Source organism: Furipterus horrens, unplaced genomic scaffold (genome assembly GCF_987537825.1).
Source record: "Furipterus horrens unplaced genomic scaffold, mFurHor1.1.pri manual_scaffold_12, whole genome shotgun sequence".
Classification (NCBI taxonomy): domain Eukaryota; kingdom Metazoa; phylum Chordata; class Mammalia; order Chiroptera; family Furipteridae; genus Furipterus; species Furipterus horrens.
In genome coordinates this window covers 84,196,093-84,207,298 of record NW_028327182.1, presented here as the reverse complement: position 1 = coordinate 84,207,298, position 11,206 = coordinate 84,196,093, and the positions used below count along the sequence as shown (strand labels likewise).

Sequence of the window (11,206 nt, the reverse complement as noted above, 5' to 3'; positions counted from 1 at the left end):
AAACCTATGGTTGATGGTAGCCCACTTCTCTTTTCTGGAAAAGTTCAACCTCAGTCTATCCAAATTAGGAAAAATTGGTGTATTTTATAAAGGATTCCTAGAGAATTTTCCATTTTGTAGGAAGCAGAGATTTGACTACCTCAAGAGACCAAACATTTTTTTAAAAATAAATCAAATTTTTATAATGTTACTTTATTTGTTGAAGGACTTTACCTGGAAAATATCCAGAACGTTAAGCTATAGGATTGGCAGATCTTTTAAAGGGATTATCTGTTTCTGGGTCAATTCTACAAGGAGGGTCAATCAGATAGGACTGAAGATTAGTCTTGCGATCTCAACTCCCTGTGAACAGGGCAAGCACTAAAAGTGGTTAATTCTGACTGTAGGAAGATATGTAACTTTGTTTTTAAAAATCCCAGTCAATATTTCCTACATTTAGTATGTGTTACTTGTATGATTATTAATAGAAATATTATTAAAGATTTACATATTCTTGAGTTTCAGAGCTAAAACCTCCTTACCCCGCTGTGTATTGAAAGTGAGGGTGTGTGTGTGTGTGTGTGTGTGTGTGTGTGACTCTCACCTACGCGTGTTTCATTTGCTGGTAGGTTACCTGTAACATTATGCTCACTACTTCTGAGGTGGGGACCCCTGTTGCCTGCTTCCCACGAGTTGAAGAGCATTCTGTTTCCTGTATATTTTATTGATGTATAGCTTGAAAAGGTAAATATCCAAATAGAATATTTATCTTCAACATTTGGAAGGCATAATGAGTTCTCTCTCCTGAAAGAAAACAAAGTTATCAGTTTCTTGTGTATGTTTCCAGAGATTTTTTTCCTGTTTATATAAGCAAGTGTGTGTGTGTGCGCGCACACACACACATGTTCATTACAGCAAGTTTTGGCCAAAATAAAAACAAAAACAAAGACTGGAAATAAAGTGAGTTTTGGGTCGCTCTGCTTTGGGCTGACCTACTTACCTTCTCCTCTACCTTTTTCTTGGGGACTGAGACTTCTGACTTCTGATTCAGAGTCTAAGCTCTACCATTTTCCCATTCCTTCTTCTTCTGGCTCAGAGAGAAAGAGCCACTCTGATTTTTTTCTGATCACAAATCACCCCTTTTTCCTTTTCATTCTTTTGAATGTACTATTAGATGATACAATGGTACTTTCCAGTAAGAAGCAATAAATGCAGAAGAAATAGAAGGAAGGGCAGAGAAGGGGGCTGCAGCCAGCTGCTCCTGGCTCTGGAAACCACCCCCATGCAGCCCACAGGCTGTGGAGGATACAAGTCCATCCAGGGGGTGACCATGTGCCCCCGAGAGTGCAATATGCTCCCCACTCCTACTTCCGTTGGGGTGACCAAGATTTCCTCCTCCATTCCCCCAGCCCACGGCCCAGGGCCCCCGGGTACCAGGGGGCCTTTGACCAACCTCCTCACTTCACTCCTGGGAAAGGTACCCGGTCACAGTGAAGCAGAATTTGAAGTGGGAAGCAATTGCTGAGCTTTCAGCCTAGTATGAATTTGCAGTGTTATTAGTGACAGCAGGAATCACAAGGTTTTAACTTTTTTTTTTTTCCCAAAAAGTAATTTACCCTCCTCTCCCACCGCAGCTCAGTTTTAGTCAGAATTAAATGCTGTTCCTCCCACCAGGCTCCCAAACACACTGAATCAATCACAGACTGTGAGGAGTGGGGTCCTGGTGACGACGTGGCCTGGTCCTCCCCTTGACAGGCCCACGCGTCTCTCACTGATCTGATTTGAGACTTTCCAGCCTCAGCACCACGATTAGGAAATGCACTTGATTTTCCCTGAAAGAAAAAGGCCCACAGACAAGGTCATCTGTCTGTTTCTGAGGGTGTTTGTCAGACAGTTTCAAATACGGTGAGGTGACTCATCATCACAGTCTAGAATAAACCAAGTTGTTATCATTTATGAAAAACGCGTTCCCACTGCCTGGGTAGGCTGACTGCCTCTAGTAAATCACATCTCTGGAGCTGAACACTAATGAAATCATTTTTAAGGACAGTCTCTAAATAGCCCAGGCTTGTTGTTGTTGCTGTTTGTTTGTTTTGGTTCAGGACAGGTCCTAGGCTATGATTTCAGCCCTCAAGTGGGATAAGAACCATTGGCTAGTGAGAAAAATTTGCATTCTTCCCTTTCCTCCCGGAAATCGTCTGGGTTCCATGAGATGAAGGGCTGCGTGGATGCTGAGTGGAAGGACCTGCGGTCCACACATGGCCTCTTAGGCAAACTGCTCTTCCTCTGCTCTGGGCTGTAGTCACCCATGTGACAGATGGAGTGTCCCAGGTAGACCAGCTGGGATCTCTGTGCCAGGATTTCGTCTTCTGGCTGAAATTTCAGATCTAGATATTCTGATCAAGCACAGAGGAACATTTAGCATATATGTGTTATCATATCATCATAATCAAATTTCCAAGAGGAGATGATGAATTTGGAATAAGAAATATAACCATCATTGGACCAGAAGGCAGTTCACTGAGTAGCTCATTTTCTCCCTGTAGATTTACTTGCATGTGAAGTGAACTATAGTTTTAGGAAGGCCTTGGTACAGCTAGAATCAGAGGAAAGGAGTGAATTTAAATGTACATCCGATTTTATTTACCCACTCATTGTTCTCCCGTGCTTGTATGTGTGTAGCTGACTTGCTAAAGCTAAAAAACAAAAAGCTTTACAGATTTTCCCTAGTTCTGTCTTTTTATTTATTTATTTTTGGATAATAATAATAAACATGCACATGCTACAAATTTCAAATACATAAAGGGGATACCATGAAAGCAGAATTATTGTCGCACCTACGGGCCCAGTTCTCCAGTTCCTATCCACAGCTACTGCTTTCTTGTGCTTCCTCCAGAGATAACCTAGATGTGTAGACACAAGGATGTGTGTATATTTCTTCCACTCATGTTTTATATGTGCACCTGGTGGTACTCTAGACACACTGTCACATGCCTGGCTTTTTTACTTAACGTTGTACTTGGACATCTTTCCAAGATGTCTGATTTTTTCATTGTATGGACATAGCATGATTTGATGAGCACATCTATTGCTTAAAATCTCTTGCTATTACAAAAACCGCTGAAATAAATAATTAAAGGGTTTTTTTGTTTTGTTTTGTTTTTACCGTGGAGTGCTTTAATAAAATAGCCATCTCCTCCAATGGAGAACTCTCATGTGAATGGTGTCATCTTGTCTACCACGCTCAGTGGCTTTCCTCTTGGACACTGACATACACTTCTTTTTTAAACACTCTCCACTCCCTACCTTCCGCCCAGGCAGATTTTATGTTTACCATTACCCTTCTTTCTGAGCACAATGTAGATAACCAGATTTTTGTCTGTTTAGTTAGGTTCATGTTTTAGTAAATGCTTCACTGAGACTGTATCTAAGTTAGCAAGATTGCATTTTAGCTTTCCCAAAGCTTCTCAGCCACACCTTTACAGAAAATTGTGTTGCTTTTAAGAATGTGTAGTATAGAGATGTAGTGTGTGTGCCTTTCAAAGTTCTTTAAGTTCGGGGGAGAAGGAGGTTTACATGGCAGCCATGAAAATAACTTAAAAATGAATATTCAACATCTGTGTTTTTAAAAATCCCACTGGCATGTTGCCACCAGAAATTTTTTATTGATCACATTTCTGTGGCCTCCAACTTCCTGAGCCCTCGTTCAGGGCCTACTTTGCTTTCGTATGGTGTGTTATTAAAAGCCTGTGTTACCAAACCCCAACATTCCCAACTTCTTCTCTCCCTCCAAAAAGATTGGAGTATACATCTTTGAGTATTTAATGCCCTGAAGAGAACAGAAGTGGGACATGAGGTCACTAGAATGACACTATTACCTACCAATGCCTCTTAGACAGATACTCAACTCTCAAGAGCCATATCACTGAAAAATACAACCCATTAGGGTTAGCTAACTGGTACCTTATGTGCTATTTGCTATTTGTAACTCCTCTAACAAATAGACCTCCAAGAGTATAATGGCTCTACCATGCTCCAAATTTATTTCTTGCTCATACAACAAGTGGGTGATTGAGCAGCTCAGTAGAGTGACCCTCTTCCACATCCGATTTCTGGGACCAAGGCTTCACTGTCTCTGCTATCTCTAACATATGGCTTCCAAGACTGATGCCCCATTAGTTGGAAGAAGAAAGAAGTCATGAAGGATTGCTGCATGGCAGGTTTTCATGGGCGAGACCTGGGAGTGGTGCAGATCGGTTCTGCTCATGTTCTACTGGCCAGAACTCAGTCACATGGTCACCTAACTGCAAGGAAGCCTGGGAAACCTAGTACCTTGCTGCGCATCAATGTCCTGGCGATAAGTCTACACTATGGAAGGGGGCATCTGGTTTTTGTTAGATACCTAACCATTTTTCGTCCTATTATCATCAGTATCATATTTTTATATATTGTCTTTTAAACACGTGTTATTTACAAGGTTTAGTAGTGTGTGTGTATATATATATATACACATATATATATTCTAATCTAAGTCTCCGATTGATAAGTAATCATTTTTTGTAAATATTATCATATTTTATAGATGAAGAAACTGAAACTCTGAGATTAAATTACTTGCCCATGCATACATCTAGTATATTTTGGAATTGTGGTTCAATTCCTGGTCTACCTGATTTTCTAGAACCTAGTGCTTTTTAAAAAAAAATTATTTATTTATTTGTTTGTTTGTTTACTTTTTTTAGAGAGAGGGGGAAAGGAGAAAGAGAGGAAGAGAAACATCACTGTGTGGTTGCCTCTTACTCACACCCCAACTGGGGGCCTTACGTGCAACCTAGTCATGTGCCCTGACTGGGAATCGAACCAGCAACATTTGGCTCACAGGCCGACGCTCAATCCACTGAGCCTCAGCAGCCAAGGTTTAAAACTAGTGCTTTTAATGATTATGTTCTAGTGCTTAGACAGAACTGATACATTTGAGCCTTTAACAACTAAACCAAAAGACAGAGGTTAGCCGCAATGTTGCCCTTTATTTTTCTTTCTTTTTTTTTTCTAGTGGCACCACAAACAAGGCCCAATGCTCTGAATTATCAGCTCTTCTCATCATCTCCTTACCTCGGCTGTCTCTGTTGTCTAGAATCTGAATTATTTTCAATTGTTCTCAAGGATTCAGCTACTAGTTTTATAAGGATCACTCCCAAATATTTCTCTTAAGCCCTAACATTTCATCTTAGCTTAAATTCATATATCTGACTGCATACTCAACACCTCCACAGGCACCCCAGATTCAACATGTCCCCCAGCTGAAGGCATTGCTTTTGTACCCTCAGACCTGGCCATTTCTCAGGCCTGTTAGTTAATGTCACTGGCTTTGATGAGCACCCCAGTGTGTCAATACCAAACATTTATTTTTCCATTGCTCTCATCTCTTAAAAATTCAGTAGCTTCTCAGCTCTTTTGCATGTTTTCTAGATGGTCCAATTGTCCCCATCACTCTTGCCAGTAGAGTGGAGGGACTATTTTGAAATGGTGATGATGATCATCTTAAGCAAACTTCCTCCATGGGCAGGCCTCAGCTCTTTTCACTTTCTGTTTGACAGCGAGGGAGCTGGGGGAAAACTCCTAGACCACGCAAATCCTCAGGCACCCAGGCATGGCCTGAGTCATGGCCACCCACTGGTGCAGTTATAGTCACGCTTATGAAAATGACTATGGGGGCCATACATGTACCTTCCATCATATCTGCCCAACGTGTTCTCTGGGGACAACTTTTCTCTTTCTATCTCTCCCACCTTTGAGCTGATCTGACTGCAGAAAAGAGCCCAGCACATCAGAGTTCCTCTTCTGCACAGACATTCTGAAGAGTTTGTGGGAAGATGGTACTTGCCCTTAGTAAGCTCAGCCTACGGAAGCACAGGGGCCTCCACCGGACACTTTATCTCCGGTGAAAACCCAGGCTAGTTGTTATAGGTCTTGGGCCTCATTAGAGAGGGGCTGGAAAAGCCAACTGGTACTGATTACTAAATTTTAAAAAAGGAAAAGAAAAAATAAAAACACTAAGAAGATGGCCTGGAATAAAGAATAATGGGAAAATGGCAGTTGACAACTGGGCAATTTAAATTCTTATTTTCTGTTACCTCTTCGTTCTTTGCCAGAAGAAATTTGGTATGAAATGTGGAAGAGAACATTTACAGCTGTTGTTTATTTTTCCCCTCTCATATACCAGGCAATGTTACTAATCTTCACAAAAAGCCTGCAAGGTAGCTACTGTGTGTATTTTACAGATGAGAGAATTGACTTCAGAGAGGCTAATTAATGAGCCAACTTACATACATGAGGGAAGTTTTTTCCCACATTCTTATATCTAGCCACAGACCCACGTGAAAGACCCCCGTCTGCCTTCTGCACTTACGTACATCCAGAGCTAGTACAATTCCGAGCACAAAGTAAGGTTGCAGTGTTTGTGGGTTTCTACTTAGGCTTCTCACCAGCAATTCATCTTGGACGATTATAGAAAGACACTTGGGCCTGATAAGAGGGAATAATATCATGTCTGATCCTGATCCCTAAAAATGTCAGGATGTAGATATCATTATGCACTTACTAGACTAGCCAGAATAAGAAAGACCTATCTTATCAAATGTTTTCAAGGATGTAGATTAACAAGAACATTTGTGCTTTGCTGGTAGGAATGTGAAATGGTACAACCACTTCAAAAAGCAGTTTGGCAATGTCTTTTTCTTCTTCTTCTTCTTCTTCTTCTTTTTTTGGTCTTTTTAAGTTTTTTTTTTTCCTTTGGTTTGGCAAGTTCTTTGAAGTTAAACGAACACTCACCATGTGACCTAGCAATCCCACTCCTAGAAGTGAAATCCTATGTCCATCCTAATGTATGTATGCAAATGTTCAGTGTAGCTTTCTTCATAATAGCCCCAAACTGTAAATAATACGGATATCCTTCAACAGGTAGATCCATTAGAAAAATTGTGGTACATCCAGGTGATCAAGTACTAATCAACAATACAAAGGAATGAACTTCTGATGCCTGTCAACAACACGGATTATGCTAAGCAGCAGAGAAGCCAGAGACAAAAGGCTATGCTAATTTAGCATATGCGGAGGTTTCTTCAGGGCATCAGTTCTTATTAAAGCTTTTTCTACCTACCTGTGTATTGCTTATGATCCCAACTCAAGATTCAGGTCTCTGCTTTTATTACTCTTTTATTTCTGGTTCTTGAACATTTCTCTTACTTCCTAATATGTAAACATACATTGTCATTATAACATTGGTTTGTTATAATTTATCAAGAAACTAGTTATAATTCAGTCGAAGAAGGGGCTTCAGAGCCTCTGGTCCACCACATTGTTGCCATTCTCAGTTTTCTGCCCTTCTAAAACAATTTTTTTCTACCTTTGTCTGTCACTTTGTTTTAACTCAGCATCTTGTAAAACAGTATAATGAACTTCCATGCACCGTTATCCAGTTTCAACAATTATCAACATAATTATCATTCCTATTCCATCTAATTGTACCCTCCATCATTCCACCTTTTTAGTTTTTTTTTTTTTTTTGAGAATTTTAAGGCATGTCCCTGATGTATTTTATCATTCCATTCATAATAACACCAATCTGAATGTCACCCTCAATATAACTGCAATACCATTACCATACCTTAATATGAAATAGTCGCCTGTGGAAATGTTACTTTTTACCCATAAGTTTTCTGGATCTATTTTCTGAGTTTCTTACCATGTCTCCATAATTTTCTTCTCTCTATGCTTTGAGATATTCTTGACTTTCAAGGCCACTAATTTAGATATGAACAGTGAATTTAGTTACTAAAAATTTCACTTTGCAAATCACACCTTTTAAAAATTTATTTATTTATTTATTATTTGGGGGGGGGGACCCCCAATCTGTAACAATTCCTCCCTCTCAGACTTAAAATCCTTTATAATCTCATAAAGGACAATGGGCGATGGTCTTGTGCTCCTCTAGTTGCTTCAAGCTGGGCAAATCATATCTTTAAGCTGCAGGATTTGGGGTTTGAAACTTGACATTTTTCTACTCAGGTGTCCAGCTATCACCTTCAATAACTCTGTTTCACTGGCTTGTGTCCTGATTATTTAATCTCATCCTTCACTCCCTGGCTGCTTGGGCTTCTTGGGTGAGGCCTTATTTCTGGGATATAAGTCTAGTTGGTAGAATACCTTTATTGGCAAAGGTGTCTTAATCAGTGTTTGTTGAGTCAGTAATGAATCTATAACCAGAAATTGTGTATCTCATGCTATTACTGTGATCCTCTGAACAGACTGAAGTAGTAATAAAATTTTCACCTGAAGAACTGCTCTACATTTTAGTTTCTAAAGGCAATCCTTTCCAGAAAAAAATGGTCTCTCCTGGAGATATTTTTAGCTGTTAAATGGGCTGTGCCAAGCTTGGCCTTGACAACAATACTTGGATCAGAGGAATATTTATTATATATGGCAACTAAACTAAAAATGTGGGGACTCTGGAGGGACAAATACTGTGTGTGTGCAAGGCTGCGTGTGCAGTTGCATTACCAGAGGCTTAAAATAACTGTAGGGTTTTAACTTTTACTTTTCTGTTTTCTGTTAAAACTCAGTCTTTTTTTTCTCTCTAAAAAAAACAAGTGTAAACAGACATAAATATATTTGCATGCAATAGAGTGGTCTCAGGTTTCCAGAAGCTTCTTCAGGGGTGTGAGGAAATGATGCAGTTTGGCACAGGAAGACAGGAGAGGCACAGAGGTACCATCTGTCCTTGGAGTGAAAAGTGTGAGGCATGCAAACGAGGGTCCGGGGTATTTATCTGGGAAATAGTAGAACCGTGGCTTGGATTTGCTGCCAGAGAGCTGTGCGATCAGGTGAGCCCTGTAAATTTCACATGGGCATATGAGGCAGGTTGCCCCTAATGCCCTCAGCTCAGTAGAAACTCACTGTCCAGCAGAGGCCTCAGGGTCACAGATAAGAGACAATAAGTGACCCAAACACCGTATTTTGTCTGGGAGGAGGAAAGTACCCTTCCGGGTACTTGACGTTACACAGGGGCTATAGCTGATCTCTTCATGCCTTCTAAGCTCCTTCTATTGAGGAGGGTGTCCAGGGGATACAGTCAGGATACACAAGTCATCAATTTCAAACGCTTGGATTACTGTTAACAATCACTGGTTACCGATAACAATGTAAGGAACACAGTGAGCATTCTGGGTCACGGTCTGTTAGGCATCCTGGCACTCCGGACATCAGGTGCAAAGCTTTATCCACCTTCCGGGTACTTGACGTTATACAGGGTCTGTAGATAATTTAAGAGATGAGAAAAACAGAGCAAGCTTCAAAGCAAAATAGTCATTCTTTAAATTCAATACCCACAGGGACCCCCTGAATGGGCTTTCGGGTCATGCCCGTGTCCAGCCTTCCTGGTCTTCCGGTCAAGACTTACAGGCCTCCTGGGGGAGGCCTAGCTTGCAGCTGGGCTACAATCCCCAGAACCACGCGGGGCGGTCCCCTACACATAACCTTACCTACCTCATAGGGTTGTTTTAAGCACTAATGATGGCATGATAAATGTTACAGAAATGTTAGCATGATTATTTTTAATTTTAGTGGAGGGTCCTAAACACCACCTATTTGCTTCTATAGTATCTAGCAATATTCTGGAGTTTGCCTCTGATGTCCCAACACTTCAGGACTTTTGGTGGCAATGCTCTTTTTCACCATGCACAGAGCATTCTTGTACAGAATTAACTTGGTGTTGGTAAATAAGTGTCATTTTATATTTAAAAATCCATTTAGATGTCATGCCCTTTTTCCTCAAATGGTTCCCCGTGGAAAGCCTGCCTTCAGCTGTGAATCTGCCCTGAGGGTGATGAGGCATAGTGGGACTCATCAGCGCTAATGGAATAATTAATAGGATGTGTTTAAGACTGAGAATAGAATGATTAAGAAAACCCTTGATCCAAGTTACCGAAAATCAAACCTAAGTTTTCTGAAAAAGTATTTGTGAGCTACACTTGGGGTGTCGAGCACCCTGTTATCAGCCTTCCTTCAGGGAAGAGGAGGGTAAGCAAAAAGGAAAGGAGAAATATGGCCACAACAGGAAATGAAATTACTAGAGAAAAATCTATAGAAATAGAAAATGAGGAAAGTGAACTGACCTACTGATTTTACTTTTTAAAAGAAAAACCAGGTGCCCTCATCTCCCAGAAAGCGGAACATTACGACTTCTCTAGCCAGATGGTGTGTGAGGCAGGAACGGACATGACCATGTACTTTTGACATGACTCATTCCTCTTCCGAAGCTGGGTTCCCAGACAGTACTTTTCCAGCTGGTCTTCTGAGTGGACAGAGCAGGGCACAAGGGTTTGCGGGTTGAGGTTAATAAAGATAGAATCTGGAGGATTTGTTCAAGAGAGAAACAGATAACAGATACACAGGAACAGCTGATAATTTTGTTAGGTGTGATAACAGCGTATGGTTATCATTTTGTAAATGTAATAAGACAATGGCTCTGGACATACCCTGGGGTGGAAGGAATGGGCAAGTTTATGAAACCCGGGAAGGGGATGCTGGTCCTGGCCAGACACTACATGCAGAACATTGGTGATGGCAGTCAGACTGTCCCTACAACCACCCAAAAGTGTCTGGAATTAACCGCTATCCCTGCAAAGTGACAGCTGCCACGGGGCAAGGAGAAAATTGCCAAGAGGTCAAAGAACAAGTCTTTTGTGAAAGTTTATAACTACAATCACCTCATGCCCACAGGGTACTCTGTGGACATTCCCTGGGACAAAACTGTCATCAACAAGGACATCTTCAGAGATCCTGCTCTGAAACACAAGGCCTGATGGGAAGACAAGGTCAAGTTCCAAAAGAGGTACAAGACCAGCACGAACAAAAGGTTCTTCCAGAAGCTGCTGTTTTAGATCTTCTTTGTTTCAGTCATTTAAAAAAAAAAAAAATGGACTAATGATTCTGGACTTCTTGCAGCTTTATGGTATGTAAGTAATGGCCAAACTTTTAGCAGATACATGGAGGGATAAGCTGTCATAATGCCTTAGATTTGTTTGCTTTTGTAAATAAGAAGTTGACCAAAATTGTAACAGTCATTTAATATAAAAGGTGAAGTTAGCGGTGGCCTCTTTGCCTGTCAGGAATATAAGAAAAAATAGAAAAACAAGCATGTTATGTTTTAGCAAACGGGAAAAAGCAA

At 40.8% G+C, this 11,206-nt stretch overlaps 1 pseudogene; it reads left to right on the top strand.

The window, feature by feature from the left end:
• Nucleotides 1-10,529: 10,529 nt before the first annotated feature.
• Nucleotides 10,530-10,919, top strand: LOC149996521 (large ribosomal subunit protein eL27 pseudogene; annotated as a pseudogene).
• The last annotated feature ends 287 nt before the right edge of the window (nt 10,920-11,206 follow it).